This window comes from Acomys russatus, chromosome 20, assembly GCF_903995435.1.
Source record: "Acomys russatus chromosome 20, mAcoRus1.1, whole genome shotgun sequence".
NCBI lineage: Eukaryota > Metazoa > Chordata > Mammalia > Rodentia > Muridae > Acomys > Acomys russatus.
The window spans coordinates 52,540,332-52,559,013 of NC_067156.1; the positions used below are offsets into that span (position 1 = coordinate 52,540,332).

Consider the following 18,682-nt stretch of genomic DNA (forward strand, 5'->3'; position numbering starts at 1 on the left):
ACCCCGTGCTTTACATGCGATGCTTAGAATTAATCCACACTCACAAATAGCAGCACGCTATTCAAACATGGCAGCATCCTACGAGTGAGCACTGGAGAAAGTGATCCGTCATGCTGGACGCTGATTTTAGTGAGACCGTTCCCATTTCTTTTTTGTTACTCTGCCATCTCCGAAAAGTGTTCCAGCAAAATAAATCAAGCTCCAACTTGAAGGAGCGAATGCTAATGGCCTCCCCACCGAAGGATGCAAAACAGTTCCAAACAGCAAACTGAATTACAAGCATGTAATATCTGATCTCAGTGACTGAGACTGTTTTTTTTTTTTTTTTTTTTTTTTTTTTTTTAACAAACAAACTCCATCTGGTGAGCCTGGGCTGAAGACGGAACCTCTATTGATCAGGCAATAACCCCTAAGGGAATGGCAGGCACCACATCCCAAGGAGCCCATCTGAGTGCTTATCACAAGGGAGATTCTAAGACAGACTATAGGACAACACTTAAGGCGGTCCTGCCAGCGATGGTGTCGGAGAGCCAGTGGCCAGCCAGGCAATCAGCTTGTTCCCAAATGGGTGATAAATAGTCCTGGACTTGACAAGGTAGAAAGAGGACATGAGGTTGGCACGAGCGGCCCACCCATGTTGTTGAGTCTGCTGCTTGTTACCCCCCTTACTTCCCTGAAAAGCCAGCTGAGGTTCAGCAATCTGTACAGGACAACCTTGGATGCTTGCCTTTGCCAGAATGCCATCTGCCATGCCCCTGCCCTCTGACTTGCTTTGCTTGCAGTCCAACAATTGATGGCAGTACTGGAAGGGGGTGCTTCTGTAAATGCTGGCTGTAATTACCCACATCGGGAAGCCGGAGTGAAACTCTGCTACCTAAGCCTAGCTCCAATGGAGAACAATAAGCAGATGACTACGCGGTGGTTGTTTTAAGCCATTTTATGATGCATGATATATTAGCTTGAGTACACAACAGAAGCTACAAACTGTGTGACTAGTTCACTCCTCCAGCCACAGACTCTGGAGCGCACGGCCTCTTCTTTTAAAGCAGGAGTTGGTCAAACCAAATTGGCTCCGCTGTTGATAGTCCCAAATAAGATCTTCTCGGACATAGCCACGCTTATTTGTTTACTGTGTCCACGGAGCTACAATTCAGAGCTCATTAACCACGACACACCATAAAGCCTTCAGAGTTTAGGAGATATACTGGCCTTTCGCAGTCTAGGTGCCCGTCTAGCTGTCAGCACAGCTCTTCAGAAAGGGCTTCCTCGGCACGTACACATCCGCGCATGCGCGCGCTTCAGAATGCCACCTTTACAGGGAACTGGTTCCCTGGGAAATGGCTCTCCTTTCTCAAGCAGATACTTTTTTTTTCCCCCCCAAGAAAGGCAAAGTCTGTCTGTATCTGTGGTGAGCACGGAGATGTGAGAACATTTACGTCTGAGGAGTTCAGTAAACACAAGCCATGAAAGGCACTTGGTACGTTCTCCAAAGTGCTTCGGGAAACGTGTCTTAGAGAGTAAATACAGAAAGGTAAATCCTGGGCAATATTATATTTTTACCTCTTTGCCTTCATCCGTTTATGAGAGATTGGGCCTTCAAACAAAATCTGAACATTCTCAGCATCTTGGGAGTTTTATGCTGAAATGGAGCAGTTTTGATTAACGTTAAGCAGAGAAGAAATGAGAGGCAGAGAGATTCACTTCAAACATGTTGGTTGCCTACTGCTTCTCCAAACCTTGGACAAGTTGACTGCGTTTGTTTTTCTATCCTTGCTGTACGGACATATAGTAAGAACCTGTAGTTGTGTAACATGTCATCCCAGACCTTAGGAGCTTAAAACAGCCACGGCTTCATTGTTCATCACCCCTCCTAGCAGACTCAACTCCCCGATTCTTGCTCTAGTTTATGACTTTAGGCATTCGCTGCCTGGTCTCAGGCTGGCAGGTGTTAAGACGGCTTCGTGCAGGTGGCCGGTGCAAGAGATCTGGCCAACAAGCAAATGGACCTTCCTCTCCCTGGGCCTCTCTCAATCGTTCAGAAGTCTAGCCTGGTTTCCATCTGCAACATTCCAAGAAGGGGGGAAGGGCTGCCCTCTAATAACTCAGGCCCTGGAGCTTGCACAGAATCCCTTCTGCCATATCCTATTTGCTAGGAAAACCTCAAGGGGTTGGGAAACAGATTCCATGACTTGATGAAAGGCTGCAGAAGGCTGTGGCCTCCTCGCCTCCTCCAGGACGTCCATGCCTTTGTGCTTGCTGTGATTATGGAATGAAACAACACATGCTGACTGCTTCATCTGAGGTCAGTTCATGAACTTCCTGGGGCAGGAACGTCTCTATGCTTCATCCAGTTTTTGTCAAAATTATGTGTCTTACAAACATTCCTCCTGCTAATGTTCATCCTGATTTGTACCCCACTGGAGCCAGTCCAACATCTCCTTAGAATTCAGCTATCCCAAGCATCCACTTGCTTCACTTAATAATTCAGAAGAATCCTACCCACCCCCGCGCCCCCGTCAGAAGTTGGTAATAATTTCAACCTAGCTTTTTATCAGGAAATCTGACTTGGAAAGAGTACTTTACTATGGGAAGTTGTTTAAATAAAAGAGAAAAAATCTTGGTCACATCCATTTATTATGATAAATAGTCTGAAGTGGCAGCCTATGGGGGGTGAGCTGGGAGTATGCTCACTTGCTTCTGTCAGGAAAAGACTCCCACCATCAATTATTTTAGGGGGGGAAACCATATATCTACATCTCTGAAATAGATTCTGCTAAGCACCCACACACACACCAAACTGTAAAGATAACCCCCCACTCATCTACCACATAGTTATGCCAATGCCCATCCATAAGAAGGCATAAGATAAGAACACTAAGGAGATAAGATGAGCAAAATGTGGGGTGTCTCCTCTAACCACACCCTACACATCCGCTGTAGGGAGTCTCCCCCTCTAGGCTTCAGAAGACTTCCCACTAGCTGTGCTGCAATCAGCTTATGACCAGACTGAGTTCACTATCCTGGTCTTAGGAACAAGAAAAGAGGACATGCAAGCCCTGCACAAGTACAAAAAAGAAAATGCGCCCTCTTCCACTCACCTGAAGCCAGTGCCTTAGGGGTGGTATGACTGTTATAAAACACCATGACCAAAAGCAACTTGGAGAAGAAAGGGTTTACTTCAGCTTGTGGTTTGTGGCGCCTCCACTAAGGAAACCATAGTAGGAACTCGCGGCAGGCACTGCAGCAGAAGCTACAGAGGAGTGCTGCTGATTGACTTGCTCACTGTGTACTCTTTTAGTTCCCAGAACCACCCAGAACCACCTCCCCAGGGAAGGAATACTGTCCACCGTGTCATGGGCCCTCCCACGTCATGCAACAATCAAGAAAATCCGATGAGAACGTTTTTATCGATCGAGGAGCCCGCTTCCAAAGGGACTCTAGCGTGTGTCAGGTTGAGATAAAACCAGCCAGCACAGCCCATCTAACTCTGAGGCCATGTCTGCTCTTACTCACACTCATTAGTGAGGAGGGGAGGAGTATGCATTCCAGAGCAATCGACTCAGAAACACATGGGGCATCACAGACCCCAGAAACAAGAGGGACGCTATTGTTTGAATGATGAAGCAGCTGAGGCCCAGGGAGGCCATTGCAGTCATATTCACCCAGAGACGCACCATTGCACAAGCCATGCCTAGGAAACCCCTATGTAGTGGTAGCCCCAGTTATGAATTCAATAGGCTGCTGGGTCCTGTGCGGCTATGGACTTCCAGCTGCCAAGAGATGCTGATACTGCCTTTTCAACAGCACCATAAATTCAAGCCATTAATGCTTTCTCTTTGTGTGGGAGGAGGAAGAAGGAGAAAGTCTAACACCAAAAAATTCATGCCAGGCACAGAACCACTTCTGTTTGAGAAAAGAAATGTGCTTTTTAGGTAGGCAGACGTTGCCTTCTAGGCAGCTTCCTACTACAAAGCCCTACTCCCCGCCTCCCAACTCTCCAAAGAGAGAGATAGACCTGCGGTGCTATGGTCCTGTACTCTACAACACTGTACAGCCAGATTTCAGAAATATCCTCCAACTCCGGGGCAGCCATCACCCCCATGGTGACTTAGAGGGCTCTGGCTTCAGAAGTGTGAGCGCTGGTGGTATAAGCATGGTCAATAGTGTTGGACCTTATCATTTCCTCCGGTTCCTAGGCCAAGCATTGCTATGGTCACCTAGCATCTGGAGGAGAGTTCCAGGTACCAATTAGTGCTCAGTGGATTAGATGACTACTGTCAAGGGGCTGGGGAGATGGCTTGCTTGGCAAAGTGCTCTCCTTATAAGCACGGGAGCCAGAGATTGATCCCTAAAAGCTATGTAGAAGAGCTGGGTATGGTGGTACACACCTGTAATCCCTACCCTGCGAAGGGTTCCTAGCTACTCAGCCTAGCTTAATGGGTGAGCTTCGTGCCAATAGAAGACCCTGTTCCCCAAATTAAGGTAGGTTGCATTCCTTAGGAATGATGCTGTAAACTGTCCTCCAGCCTTTGCATGTTGAGCCTGCACTAAGGCGTTAGGGTCACATTTTTAACTTATGTTGGGATGTGTAGAACACACAAGCCTGTTGACTGAGCTATTGGGAATGCAATGAATGTTTGAATGAGGAATCCGGGCACACATGCCCCCCCCCCCCCACTGCCTGCCTTAGTCAGATCCACATGGTCACTGGCAGAGCCAGTGTTCTGAGTTCCCATCCCAGGCCTTTCCCCACATAGTCTCTCCAGACAGTGGAGCTGTCCGTGGGACACCCAGGGTCCAGTCAAATCCCCAGGTAGTGACTGGGACAGGTGAGCAGGGCCACACCATGCGCGTTGACACTGTCTTTCCCTTGAAATAGCGTCCACAAGACTGTTCTGTCCAGTTTGAAGGAAGATGATGATCCCTACTAGACTCCAAGAACTTTCTCATCATCTTCTTATGAAATACCTCTTGTAGAGGAAGTAGCAAAGAACCCAATACTATCTATGGCTATCAATCTTATGACAAGGCTGTTGTGGCCTTACAACTCTTCTATAGAACTCTTAGAAGTCCTCCAGTCTACCTACCGCTTAGGACCAGTGACCCAAAGAGGAGTAGTCAGTACAATAAAATTACTTGGGTAACCTGAAGGACCACTGGCACACAGGGTAAACTAAGAAATGCCTCGTGTGTGTTGGGGAATCTAATGTTGGAGCCATTCTGTTGTGTGATAACACTTAGTACATATGTAGTTTCAAAATCAGAAATAAGGGGCTGGAGAGATGGCTCAGAGGTTAAGGGCACTGGCTGCTCTTCCCAAGGTCTGGAGTTCAATTCCCAGCAACCACATGGTGACTCACAGCCATCTACAATGAGATCTGGTGCCCTCCCTCTTCTGGCCTGCAGGTGTACATGCAGGCAGAGTACTGTACGTATAATAAATAAATAAATAAAGGTAGAGTGGTAAACAAACCATTTTAGAATTTGGAGTGATTTTTTTAAAAAAGATTTATTTTATTTTTGTTTTATTTGTATGAGTGTTTTGCCTGCACATATGTGCATACACCAAATGTGTGCCTGGTGTCCCTGAGGTAGCCTGGAACTGGTGTTACTGATGGTTATGCACCATTGCAAGTGCTAAAAGCCAGAGACAGACCCTCTTCACGAACAGCAAGTGCTCTTGACCATTAAGAATTCACAATAGCTTTTTAGAGGACATTTTAAACATCCCTCAAGAGGAGGAAACACTGACTTCACAGGACTCAGAGAGAAGAGGATAGGCATTTAAAGGATTCAGATGCTTGGTTCTTTCTTAGGAGGAGAGGTTGAATCGAATGGAACGGTGAAACAGATACATGTCCCATAGTAAAAGCTGTGCAATTTCCTTATGACCTAGACCCTGAGCTCGTGTCACCTTCCGCTGGGTCTGGAAACGGGTGTCACCCTCACTCTCTGCCTCAGAAGCCCATGTTCAGAAGTCACAATTCAAGACTGTTCTTGGACCAGATCCCTGGGCTTCTACACCACAAAGGTAAAGACAGTGGCCCTGAGCAGGTCACATGGTTCCCTTAGTACTAGGTACAGGACTCACACAGAACCTGTCATTCTCAAGCACCCAATGGTGCAAGTGTGCCAAAGTGTAAAATACACTGCCCTACTGTGTGGATATGCCAGGCTTTATTCTATTTGCTGCAGAAAAGAAAACCAATGTTGTTCCTATCTGAACATCCAAAAGCAGTGGCTCTCAACCTTCCTAATGCTGTGGCCCTTTAATACAGTTCATGTTGTGGTGAGCCCCAACCATAAAATTATTTTTATTACTAATTCATAACTGTACTTTTGCTACTGTTATGAATAGTAATGTTAATGTCTGGTACACTGGATAGCTGATATGTGACCTCTGTGAAAGGGTCATTTGATCATACACACACACACACACACACACACACAGAGAGAGAGAGAGAGAGAGAGAGAGAGAGAGAGAGAGAGGTTGTGACCCATAGGTTGAGACCTGCTGTCCTAAAGAAACACTCTAAACCCATTTGCTATGAAGTGCTGTTTGGGTAGCAAGGCCTCTCTTGTAGAGCTTATGGAAAGTACTAGAAGTCTTGCTGTCTGTAACCTTGGTAATTAAATATCTTCCTACAGGCCGGAAGACCACTCTGTGGTCTGAAGCAAGATATCCAGGTGTTCTTGGCTGGACAAGTGTCAGGTGAGCCGTATAAATGCTCAGAGCTTTGCCTGGCTTCCTGGTACCCACTGTTTTATCTGGTGACTTATCTGCCTTGGCTTTGCTGTGTGCACTGTTTTAGGAAATACAGATAAAGCGTTTTGTCCTCACACAGTTCCTAGATGGTAGCAGAGCCAAATTGAAACTGTGGCCAAAAACCCTAGGGTTCACAGGACCCAGCTGTGGTCCGTCTTCTAGGAGTGATTCAAGTGGGGGGCACCAAGATCAAGTACCGAGTTCGAGGAGGGCTTCACTCAGCAGGGGAAAATGACCTGTGGTAACACTTCCCCCCAGCATCCTTTCCTGCAGATGATTAATGGGAGCTCCAGGAGGACCTTCCTTAGATGCACTGCAAGTAGTTACTGAATATGACCCAGTTGCAGGACACAAAGGGTTATGCAATATTAAAGGCAGCTGGATACAGAGGCCCAACTCCAGGGCACACGTGGAAAGGCAGAATTTAATTAAAAGGGTGCCCTCTGTTTAGAGAGCCAGCCCCTTTTTGTAGGCTATGCTCAGTTCTGAAATTAACAAGTTATGTGGAGAACTGTCACAAAATGACAGTAACTTGTCCAACCCACCGTAAGGTCACTTTCGATAAAGCCCAGGGGTTATTCCATACAAGTCAAAGTTTGTCGTCAGGTTAATCCAGAAACAAAGACAGAGTTGTTTGCATTCTTTATGGGGCTGTGTACTCACTCACTCCCAGACTCTGCTGCCTTCCTGCTGCGTCAGCTTAGCTGAGCTTGCAATGCATTTCTCAGAATTCCTGGCCCAGGAAACCTTGCACACAACACGGAAGGCACGCAGCAGTGGCCTGCTTTGTACATTCCTAAGGTCTGCTCAGAGCACCAGTCACAGTCACGGGGTCGCAGCTAGACCCTGCATCCCCTCCCCAACTCCTCCTGTGCTTTCCTTTCAACTTCTCTGCACTCTGGACCATCCCATCATGAGCATCTCTGAACTTAAGTAGCTCAGCTTCCCTGCACGGCAGAGAATGGAACTGTGAGATGCTAGCTTGGCCTGTGGTCCAGCTTGTGCTAGATCTCCACACCTGAGTGTGGCTGTTTCCCACCTGAGGCTTCTCACCAGGTATTAAGGCATAGCTTCAGAGAGACCACTAAGCCCCAAACTATAACTGCAGGATGCTGTGAGATCAGAATGGAGTCCTCAGCACCCATAGCACCAGTGCTACACTACTCTGATTCTTTCTTAACACGTCTTTGCTAAGTTACACACAGAATAGTGGAAGGGTTTGCTGTGCTGGGTTTTATATTTCACTTTATACTTTCGTGACTATGTTGTTGTTATTACAGCCACTCATGACAGAAACAAGACACAGGGCAAGCAAGATGTCTTAACTTGAATGCCTGATGATGGAAGTTCGAACTCTCAAATCTTTGAGAAGAAAGGAGAGACTTGGTTTTTACTGGTTGTTCTCTGACCTCCTCCACATGTGCACTTGGACCATGGCATAATGGACACTTGTGTACACACACACGTACACACACACACATACACACACACACGTACACACACACACACACACACATTTTTATTTTTTAAAATTTGTTTATTCACTTTATATCTGGTGGTAGCCCCATCCCTCCTCACCTCACCCTCCCACCTACCCTCCTTCCCTCTTTCACATCCCCCTTCCCTATTCCCCAGAAGAGGGGAGCCTCCTTTTCATCTCTCATGGCAGGGGGAGGAAGAGGGAGAAAAGGATCTGGAGGTGACAGGAGCCTCACAAGAAGGCCAACAGAGCCAACTAAGCAGGGCCCAGAGGGGCTGCCAAGACTTAAGCACCAACCACGCATGGACTGGACCTAGGCCCCCTACACAGATGTAACTGAAGGTCAGCTCAGGATTCATGCAGATCCCCTAGTAAGGGGAGTGGGGGCTCTCTCTGACATGGACTCTCTTGCCAGCTTTTCAATCACTTCCCCCTGGCAGGACTGCCTTGCCAGGAGGCCACAGGACAAGAGGACACACTCAGTTCTGATATGACTTGATGAGCAAAAAAAAAAAAAAAAAAAAAAAAAAATTTAAGTCACAGAAAGTACTGGCAGGAAAACCCCTCCAGACTCCTCTATGGAAGAACTGACGACTGCTTTATAGTTTGGTTCAAGGGCATCCTCTGTCTCCTTTCTAGAGCACAAGGTACCTTCTCAAAACTGTTTCCAATATACTTGCCAAAGTACATTTGACCAGCTGGTTTACTAAGCCAGCAAATGTCATTTTACGTAGAAATCCAAGTCTGTTTTGTAACGGGATACGAAAACAGCCACCTTCCCATTCAGCAGCCACCTTGACTGATGACAGCTCTGAGGCAGAAAGGCTGGATTCCTCGTGCAGCACAATGCTGCTCTACTACATCCATGGCTGAAAGTCAGACCCCAGGGACAAGGCCAGCAGGAGAGCTTTCATAAACTTACTTGTAAAGTCTTAGGTTAAACACAATACATAGAGAAGACAGGGGCAAGTCTGAGCCAGTGTAATTTGTAAGCCTGTGTTCTGTTTATCCATTACTCTAAAGGACATGGAAGAATTAAGGATATATTAAAATAATAAAACTCTGTAAAACCTACACCTCCATTAAGTCTTTTTAGCATTGTGTGTGTGTGTGTGTGTGTGTGTGTGTGTGTGTGTGTGTGTGTGCACGCACACACATGTGCACATTCACTTGGAAGAAACACCTGACCCATTAACAAACCGGGAACCAATCAGAATCTGTCTTTCCACAATATTAACTATGATAATTATGGATGTCACTCAGGTGTCACCTGACCCATCTGCAAATCAGGAACAGATCAGAATCTGTTTTTTCAGAATACTAAGATATTTAGGGATATGGTTCAGATGTTGCCAAGGAGGGGGACAGTGTCCAGCATAGGAGGAGCAGCCATGTCTTCTGAGACAGGCAATGTGTCAACACAGAGAGAAAGAAGCAGAGACAAAAGACTTCATGGCTCTAGAGCAGCTGGTCTCAACCTGTAGGTTGCCTCTTTCTCCAAAAATATATTATGATTTTAGCAGTAGAAAAATTACAGTTATGAAGTGGCAACAAAAATTTTATGGTTGGAGGTCACCACAACATGAGGAGCTGTGTTAAAGGGTCACAGCATTAGGAAGGTTGAGAACCACTGCCCTAGAGATTGAGCCATTGCGTCACACTCAACAGCCCAACTCCAAAGGTATCAATCAGGCTCCAAAGCAGCTGCTGGTCCTGGATGAAATGAATGAACCTCAAGAGATACCTAGAACCTCATCCTGCAGACTTCACTTCCGGCCCCCAAGTCCCCGTGTACTGCCTGTTAGGCATGTGGAATTCTCCTACTCCTGAAGACATTAAGGAGAATGGAAATTAGTTCTTACCAACAAAGGAGCTGAAAATTTAACAGAGAGTAAAGCACGAGCTACGATTCTGCAAAGCTACAGGATCAGGCGCTTTTGTGTTCATAACGCTCCTTCACATTTAGGTGAGAAATAGCACTGGACAGACCACTGGGAGCAGCAAGTGTGAACAGTGGGCCTGAGCAAGTGAAGAGGAGGAAGTGGCCCCTCACGAGGGGAGAGCATGAGTCATGCCAGCGGTGAAATAACTGCCTTAAATGGTGAACTTTTGCAGGCTGAGTGGAAAGTGCCAGAAGATTAAACAGAGATGCGTGAACAGTAAAATCCTTAGGTGGCCATACACCCTCCTAACAGAGGGCTGATTCCAGAAACCACACTGTCACAGTAAAGACCATCTTTCTAACAAACATCTGGATGGGTCTTAATTTCTTAACATTTTCTTTAGAAGATGTTTCTTTTTTATTACAAACTTTATTCATTGTCATGTGAAATCCCAACTTTAAATAAACCTATACTAAAGAGTAACTCTTTAATCTCATCTGGAAAGGATAGTCACCATTTATTTGATGAGACTTTCCCCAGGTGTTCACACTGTGCACAGACATGAAGTTATATGTAAGTGAGATCACATGAAGCATCATACATGTGCAGTCATCTGTGTTTGTTTACCATATGTTGATATTTTACAGTGTGAGGCCATCAGACTCACCTACTGTCTGAAAGGAACCCCCACTGGGCCAACAGTGTCTGTGCTAAAGGACAACAGTTGCCAGTAGAGAAGGGAAAGCAGAGTAATGACACTGGATCCCCCCACACGCCCCCGCTGGCCTCCACCACACAGCTTGTTAACTCTTTGACAGATTATTGGACAACCAAAAGTTCTCCTCAAAGAAAATCAAATACAAATATCAAGTCAACGCATAAAGCCACCTAAGGTGAACTTTCTAGGCTGATGCCCAGGGAACCTCTTAAACCAGCTTTCCTCTCAGTCATTACTTCTGACCTTGGTCGACCAAGAGCCCAGTTTTAAGGCCACAACAGCAGATTCTTCTGTCTTGACTAATAGGGGGAAAAAAGCTTTAAGCAGCAACCATACTCAATATCTGCTGCTGATACATCCAGGACATGAACCCACAGCTATGAGAGCTAGGAGGTCTCATAAGGATCAAATGTTCTTCAGCAAGGATTCCATGGACGGTCAGAGTCCACCAGCTGGCAACACACACCTAACACTCCCTGTAGGCCCACTCCTGATGTATTTGTTCTATTATTTTTTAAATGGGCTCCTGAATCAGCCTTTAGTCTCTCTGATTGTCTTTGAGGACAATTTTCTAGGTGAAAACATGGTGTCTTCTTTCTAGACACAGCAGGGCAGCTGCATGCATGAACTCACAGTGGTTGTGACAGCATGCAGAAGAGCCCAAGCCAGACAAAATTCCAGCATGGGGGGAGAGAGAGAGAGAGCTGGGAACAAAGTCCCACTCCTGGTTGAAGAGCTGTTAGCAGTTGTTAGCTGCTAGAAAAGGAAGGATCTATTTTCTCTCAGAGCTTAGCCTTTGATTAGTTCACCAATATTCCAGTGGGAGGCCACATATCCAAGAACATTTATGCAGCATAAATTGGCCTTGAAGAGGAAAAAATAACACAAGGTCTGGTGGGAAGGGAAGGTTGGATGGATCTGGGGGGAGCTGGGGCAGAGAGGTGAATATGATCAAATATCTACTTTTTTTTGTTTTGTTTTGTTTTGTTTTGGTTTTGGTTTTTCAAGACAGAGTTTCTTTGTGTAATCCCTGAAACTAGCTCTGTATACCAGACTGGCCTCAAACTCACAGATCCACCTGCCACTTCCTCCTGAGTACTGGAATTAAAGGTATATGTCACACTGCCCACCTTAAAATTTTAAAAGAACTAATGAAAATACTTTTTTTTTAAAAGTTATAAAATAGTTTACCTATCACTAATTAAAATAGTTCTTAGAGATTCTATAAAACTGGAGTAGCATGTTATCAAATAACTGGCTATCTCATGTTAGGTACAACTTCCAGTCTCTTCACATGTTTGTTTGTTTAAAAAAAAAAAAGAGTTCTTAAGAATTTCTCAGACAGGAATAGGACTTTTCTGGCTTGTTGTAGATTGGCAATGGATCCTGTTTGTGGGTACTGCTAATTGTACCTGAACGTATTAATGAATTCTTCACAATAGAAGATCTCACCACTGATATTGACTGACATTTCTTGCTGGCTAGTTTTATATCTACTGGATACAAGCAAGAGTTACATGAAGGGAGGTAGGTTCAGTTGAGAAGATGCCTCATAATATCTGGATATAAGGCATTTTCTTAATTAGTTATTGATAGAGGAGGGCCCAGCCTCTTGGTGGGTAGTGTCATCCCTGGGCTGGTGGTCCTGGGTTCTATAGGAAAGCAGGCTGAGCAAGCCATGAGAAGCAAGCCAGTAAGAAGCACCCCTCCATGGCCTCTGCATCAGCTCCTGCCTCCAGGTTTCTACGCTGTTTGAGTTCCTGTCCTGACTTCCTTCAGTGATAGAGTACACAATATAGAAGTGTAAGCCAAATAAACCCTTTCTTCCCCTACTTGGTTTTTGATCAAGTGTTTTATTGCAGAAACAGTAACCCTAACACACCTCCCTCCCCCTACTTCCCCACTCTAAAACAACAACAACAAAAAAGTCTCCTCCTTAGAATGCCTAGCTACCAAATTGTCTCTAAAGCTTGATTAGATATTAATAATAGAAGAAGCTGGGGAGATAGCTCAGTCAATAAAGTGTTTGCTATGCAAGCATGCAGACCCAAGTTCAATCCCTGGAACCCACGTAAAAAGACCATGGTGGTGGGTGCTTGTAATCCCAGCACTGGAGAAGAAGAGACAGGCAGATCCTGTCTTGTGCACACACGTTCCTGTGCGTCCACATTTGCATATGCACAGACATAATCACAGAAGATTAAAAAAAAATGACATGAGAAGTTAAAACAAGCTGATGCTTAAGAGAACAGAGCTTTGTAAGACTACTACAGTAACACCATAAATCATTTTGTGAATGGTCCTGTGGTGTGAAATTGGAGAGGTGCTAAGGCTCCTCGTCACCACGGAGATATCAGATACATTCTGTTCATTCACTGTCTATTCCATGGAACATCTCGTGCTTGTGTGCATCTTCCCATTCACAAACAGGTGCATCGCAGGGTAGAAAGCAGAGGACTGTGTTCCAGTTACTCTTGTGACGCCAGCAGAGACCCACCCTGTGCTGCCACCCAAGCAGATCACTCATGAAGCATGAGATTCCAGGAACAATGTCCCTGCTGGCCACCAGTAACCCCTCCACTTGCCACTTTCTAGGGCTGTTGCTATTCTAGATTCTGCCCAGAACCTTCTGGAAGTGTCTAGACTTGCATCTCTGCATCAGCACTGTTCAGATCAGCTGAGATGGAGAGCATAGTGCATAAAAAGCCATTGTTGATGTTTTGTTAGTACGCACACCTCCCGTGTCATTACTGTTATTTTTTAAGTTGTTTTCTGATGTTCTGCCGATAGTTTTTTTTTTTTTTTTCCTGCTGGTAGGTTTTTAAAGAATTGTTATATCAGTAGTTTTAACTTTCAAGGTCTAAATTCACATGTAAAAACAAAACAAACAAACAAACAAGCAAAAAACCTACAACTAGGAAACAGTCCCTCTCAAGACAAAAGTCCATCCCCTTGTCTGTCTGACATGTTCTAAACTCCTAATGCTGATGTCCCAAGCTGTTTGATAGAACCAAGAGGTCCTTATTCCCCATACAACGTCCAGCTTGGTTCTTCTTTGATGGTGCTGTGTTCTTAAAGCCACTCACAAGGATGGTGCTCTCAAGTCCCCAGATCCACTCCGGGCACTGACGGGTGACTGCGCAGGCAGTGAAAGCAGCCAGGGACAGTGGTGGGCAGGAGGACTGATCCTCGTGAAAGGAGCTAGTACAGAGCCTAGATGGACCATCTTTTGAGCACGCCTCCCTACCCATGTGGCCAGCAACAAAATCAACCCAAGCTCATGTTTTCACTTTGTAAGGGTTCAAAAAAATTAATGATATAAGCCTTCAATTTCTCCCTTTCTTGAACATGAGAACTAAGAAAATGGCCAAACACAAGAGCCAGGCTTGGTCTAGAAGACTGGTAGAACTTTGCTGGCTCACCTATACAGACAGAAATAGTGCCCACTGTGGGAAGTTTGGACCTGTCCTGAACCACTTGCTGGAAAAATTCCTTCCCTCTTGGGAGGGGTTTTGTGGGGCCTAGGCAGGCGGAGCAGATGGGCACCTCACATCTCTGCTCCTATGGAAGAGGGTGAACTAGATACCTGCTCTTGGGGCATCCTTGACTGCCCCCTCTTCACAGACACTGATTCTCAGACAGGGTATGGAGTCTCTCCATGGAGAGACATTGTCACAAACTAAACCACTCCCTTGTGACCACACTCTGGGACTGTCTGTGTGTCCCCGCACATTATGTGACAGACCTCCTTTACTGGCTAACTTCTCCTCCGTGGGGCACTTCAATTTGGGTCATCTCTCATGATGCTTGATTCTTTGTTTTCCATTTGTTCTAGAAGAGGCACGCCTTGCCGAAGTAGTTCTCTACCGAGCCTTCTCCCCTGCCAGCAATCCTGCCCCGAACACTATAGAATCTGTTGATTTTGTGCCCGGTGGGAAAGTCTTCAGCCCTTTGCTGTACCTAGAATACCAAAGACAAGGCTCCCCCCAGGCTCCTACTGCCTGGGTGTGTTCTTAGCTTACTAACATGTTACTAGAAAATAGCGAGTTGCCTACTATTGTGATTTCCCCAGTGCCACTATTTGGGGGTGGCGGTGGGGGGGATGCCATTTAACAAATGATGGAACAGTAACGTGATAAAGTAAATTAAAAATCACTCTGGTAGTGAACACAATGCCCAAACTCTCGCTTATACAGTGTTACAAACAGTTATATACAATACTACTCTTTTTTTTTTTTTTTTTAGCAATTTGGCTTTCTTCTTACAAAGCAACCATCTGGATCATGACAGATTCCAAAACCTCTCACTCTCCAGCAAGCCAGGTAGAGTGACTTCAACTTCACTTTAACATCTGTCACTACTCTTTGGTCCTGTCACTGAAGTATTTAGTTATTGTGCTCTTAATCTGAGCCCTGCCCTGAGGCAAGTGTAGAGGGAGCTGGCAAAGGGCAAAGTGTGGTCATTTCCAATAGAAAATCGGACCCTAGCAGGGCAGAAGGGCCCTCTTCCCCACTCCACTGAGATCTAGGAATGAGAGGAACCTGTGTGCCCTTGACCAACACATCCACTGAACATGATTTTGCTAGGAGGGAGCACTGTTTTGCTGGGGCCTGAGCACACACAAAGGAGGGGGCATTCATCCAGGCAAAACAGAGCTCTCCTCAGGAACAGTCCACTAGCTCCAAGGGGCAGGGGCAGATGACTTCAAAAGGCAGGCCATAAATCCAGCATTAAAAATCATCCTGGGGGTCGGGAGGGCATTCTGTGCGAGCACATGTGAACTGAAGGTTTTTTTGATGGAGGAAGGCAAAGGCGTGCCTGGCCTCACACTGGTGGTCGAAGTGTTTCTGGCTTCTTGAAAGCTCCACATACATTCTCTTGGATGGAACTCAAAAAGCAGTCAACATGATTGTTACTAGGCTCCCTGAGATCATAGCTAAGGCAGGAAAGTCCTGTGTAACATGGCCAGGCCAGTGACCTCCATAAAAATGAAAGGGGAGTGCTGAGAGACCAGGACCTCCCTCCCAGGGCCCTGAGGCAGGCCATCATATGGGATGAAGGCAGCCCTGCATGTGAGAAAGGACAAACGGTACAACTGCCCCTGGGCCTGGAATTGTAGTGAGCCCCCAGCCCACTGGCTCCAGGAGAACTGACAGGCTGAGGCCGCCCACCAACCAGGATGAAAATCCAGGCCTCTCTCCATTCACATGGTCCCCTAGCAGTGTCCTGGGCCCAGTTCCCACAAATCTGGTCCTCCAGCTTGGGAGCCATATTGCTTCAATTTCATGCTCCATCAAAAGAGCAAGATGAGTGCTGAGTTAGGATACTACGATGTCTGAGCCTGAGCCAGGAACCCACCCTTGCACTTCTGTAGGCAGTGACAGGCTGCCCCAGTAGACAGGCTCCTTTGTTTCTGGTGTACAGGGGAGCCTACATTAATTCCCTTCCAATTTATAGATGGGTTTATTGACAGCATTAGGAAAACCTTGAGGTCTTTGGCTTACAGATATATATCATTACCTTATACCATTATATAGCTTTCTTTTATTTTTAAATTTAAAAGTCAATTTGGAAGACCTTTGATGGCAGTGATATGTGTGTGTGTGTGTGTGTGTGTGTGTGTGTGTGTGTGTAACTCTCATTAGATAATAAAACAAGTGAATTAACAGATGGAAAAGCAATCAGAAATATATAAAGCTTTGCAATGACTTCTTAGTATATTCTGTCACTGATTGCACATAGGCACGTGGATCTCAAAATCTGGTCTCAACCTGAAAATGGGCCTCTTACTGCTCCCTCCCAGAACTACTGAATCTGAACCAGGGTGTGGAACTCAGCATTGTGGATGTCAACAAGCTGGGTGTAAATTTTGTCTAGACACTGAACACAGCTCACTCTGACACTCCTGAGGAGTCTAGACTAGTCTAGTCTTTAGTCATGAGAGAAATCCATTAACACTCTACCTCCTTCCCAGAGTTCTAAGACTGACACTGAACTGGGTCTTTGTGGCTGGCAATTGTTCTGGGGGAAAAAGAAAAATGAAAAGAACTTTATGGCTTGGAATCCTCTTGGCATTTGCTGGCATCTTCCTGGTTGTTGAATGTGAAAAGAAAGAAACTATGATGCCCACAACAGTATGAGCGTGCTTTTTAAACGTCTTTCAGCATCAAATCAATCTTCCAATCAGCTTGTGCCTGGGCTCAGTGCAGCTGGGGAGTATTATTGTAGCTGTCACAAGTTTTATGGGTTTTTTTGCCCTTCCCCTTGCCCTGTGAAGCTGGAACCAATTGTTACAGAGAGACTAAATAAAAAGCCCCGGATTTCCTGTTATTATAGATTGATTTTTTTTTCGAGATGCTAGAATAATATGTGGGGCTTTTTTCTTGTGTCATAATTAAACACACGTGAAACACTTCAGTACAGTTTACTTCATTGATTTGACAATGCTTCCAAATGACACATGTCACAGAGGAAAGTCCCTGCCAGTTCCCCGCTTTAATATCCTCATTATTATTACACCATCTTGATAAAAAAATGTCTGCTCTATGATATACTGATCTCCATCTTTTATACTGCTTGCCTAGTATGACCTTATTCACTTGCAGAGAGAGCAAGGTGGCCCACAGATCTTGTGGACAGCCATCATAACAGGTTGCTAAAAATCCAAGCTTTCAGGAACATGGACTATGACCTCTGAGGGCCTGTTGCTCATTTAGGACGCAAGGTCTTCAAGATGGTGAACAGTAAACATGTACGTGCCTCTTGGTGATTAATTACATATGTTGGCCCGGCTAGGTCATGGCATCCAGATATATGGATGGATGCCTGGCTAGCTGTTGCTTAAAAGACAGTTTTGAAGATTAACGTCTAAACCCATAGACCCTTAGCAAAGCAGATTATGCTTAATGATGAGGACAGGTCTTACGTAATCAGTGAAGACCTGCTGTTCTCCTACAGAGAAAACTCATGGTCTGTTATAGAACGCATTCAGCCTTCAGACCGAAGCATAGAAAGTCAACACAATTCTTGCTTTCATATGCGAGACTTATTGGCAGTCTTCACCTCCATGGGTATGGATTTCAGGTTTGCCAGCTCCAAAATATTATGAGCCAATAACGCAGCCTTTTTTATCCTCTCTCTCCCTCTAGATTAGTGGTCCTCAGCCTTCCTAATGCTGTGACCCTTTAATGCAGTAACTTATGTTGTGGTGTCCTGGAAGCATAAATCATTTTCATTGCTCTTTCATAACTACTGTTTTGAACTTTGTTACTGTTATGAACCATAATGTAAATATCTGTGTTTTTCCATGCTCTTGGGTGACCCCTGTAAAAGTATTTGACCCCGAGGGAGTGATGACTCACAGGTTAAGAACCTCTGCTCTAGATAACAAGTCAGCCCCCACATCTTCAGGTACCACGTTAGGGGGTTCGACAAGCTACAGATCAAAAATATTTTTAAATTGCATTTGCACTGACCATTTACAGGAGATGTCATTTCCATTGTTTCCTGAATAATACAGTTGGACAATTGTTTATATAGCATTTATGAGACATGTCAAAACACTAAGGAATACAATATGACAATTGTTTACACAGAATTTATGAGACGTTTCAAAATATTAAACAATGTAGTTGGACAAGTGTTTACATAACATTTACAATGTAGTGGATGTTACATGGAGACTAAAGATAATTTAAAGTATATAGGCATGGGTTATATGCACATACTGTACCATATTATGTAAGGGATTTGAGCTTTGTTCAGACTTGAGTATCAACAGGAATCTGGAAGCCAACACTCGCGAGGGTACGGAGAGATGACTATATGCTGGTGGC

General features: G+C 45.2%; 1 protein-coding gene across 1 annotated transcript in view; it reads right to left on the reverse strand.

Moving 5' to 3' along the window:
* Ccbe1 (collagen and calcium binding EGF domains 1) overlaps positions 1–18,682 on the reverse strand; it is a 246,241-nt gene that overhangs the window by 105,550 nt on the left and 122,009 nt on the right. The gene's annotated exons all lie outside the window — the stretch shown is intronic.